This window comes from Austrofundulus limnaeus, unplaced genomic scaffold (assembly GCF_001266775.1).
Source record: "Austrofundulus limnaeus strain Quisiro unplaced genomic scaffold, Austrofundulus_limnaeus-1.0 Scaffold390, whole genome shotgun sequence".
Taxonomy (NCBI): Eukaryota; Metazoa; Chordata; class Actinopteri; order Cyprinodontiformes; family Rivulidae; genus Austrofundulus; species Austrofundulus limnaeus.
This window is the reverse complement of record NW_013952792.1, coordinates 384,692-386,459: the sequence shown is the minus strand read 5'-3', so window position 1 is coordinate 386,459 and position 1,768 is coordinate 384,692.

The window sequence follows — 1,768 nt, the reverse complement described above, 5'->3', positions numbered from 1 at the left end:
TCCACCTAATATCGCCAAGCATTACAAGACTTCAACTCCTCTCAGTCGGGACCATTAAATACACAATGAACAACAGCAACAACAAAAAATCCTTTTCTATAACTTATCAAAGCTTGATCTTGATTTGTATTATAAATAAAGGCTCTATAGTCAGTGTAACATTGTACTAATCACAATGTTGGAACACAATGGAACAATGTAATATAAAGTCATTAACTTATTCAAACAACTGAGCAACATATTTAAATATAAGAAACCTARATCAACAATTGTGTGTCTATCAGCTCACTGACTCAAAACCTTTGCTGCAGCCATATTAATGGAGCCCTAAAATCAGACATGATGTATCCAGTTCTTTACTAAATTGGATTTTTCCAGTTTCTCATTGGTCCTTGTTTGGTTTGCTTCAGAACAAAAAGCCCCACATGAGAGGTGGATTTTTGAATAAGTGCATAGATGGCAAAAACAGAACCAGCCTGAGTTACGGATTCCACTTTTTTTTTTCCTTGGGTAGAGACCTGGACATGAAAATCAGGGCCTTATAGAGACAACATGGAACAATAACAAACCAGACACAGGGAATGGCCTTAGTGCTTTGCTGGGGTTAACGGGACTGGACAGTGAAGAGCGTGGACGTCCAATGGGTCTGCCACACTGCTGACTCCACGTCATGTGACCTCAGCGAAGGCGATGTGATTCTAGGAGCAGGAGAGGACAAAAACCAAATCAAAAACCTTTCAAAGCAGAATCTCAGCGAGTTTTTCTTTTCCCCAAAGCTTTTCTGGTTCAGATACTTTTCAACCTGAAATATCTGAAGATTCTAAGAAAGTGGGTTGATTTGCAGCCAAAGACAGGAAATCTTCTAACTTGCTACTTCATTTTACTATAGGGAAACAAAAATCCAGATTATTATATTTGTTCATTTAGAAATTGGTTAATGGTTTATGTAGTTTTCTTGAATTTTAATTGTTTAAAATTTAGTTTCACAAGTAAAAGTGCTCCAAAACACAGCAGGCTGAAAACTCCTGAACCTTTCTTCAAATAAGTCACTCAGATCACAGCAACACCCAAAACGTTCTCAGGAAGTCCAAAAAGTTTAAAGTGAATATCTTTAAAGATGGTATCTCTCTGGGCTGCAACTGTTGGCCTCTCAAAATTGCGAGACAATAGTTGAATTTTCAGCTTCAGTCTCACTGAATTCTGATATTTTTTGCGACCAGCGAGCTGTGCAGCCACATTTTGTTGGCCAATTTTTGGGAACATTTTTTAAAGCTGTACTCCAGGTCGTGCAGAACTTTGTTGCACGCTCTCCCACCCAAATTGTAAATACCTCAGCCTGAAGTCTAACCCAAGATTTAGGATTTAATCTTCTGGAATACAGTATAAATGAAGATGGGTAAGAACTTTGAAAATACATAAACTATCTGAACTTGTTAAAATAATTTGTTACTTTCAAAATGATAAGACTACAAGCCAAGCAGCAAGTCACACGACAAAACCCAAAAMCCCCCACAAATGTTGATATTTTGGAGACTCCCTCAGGAATACTGTCACCAATAGTCACAGCCCAATGAGATGCTACCTTAGTTAGGAGTTGTTAGAAAGAGAGAGCAGTTTGTGTGAAAAAAAATCATGATGCACTCTTTAGAACAAAACAAAAATGATGTAAAAGGCAGTTTTTTAAAATATGGGGAAACAGGGTGAATGGTTAAGAATAAAATGGTTTGCAATTATTTTAACCCCATATTAAGACCAAGGCCGGATTAAC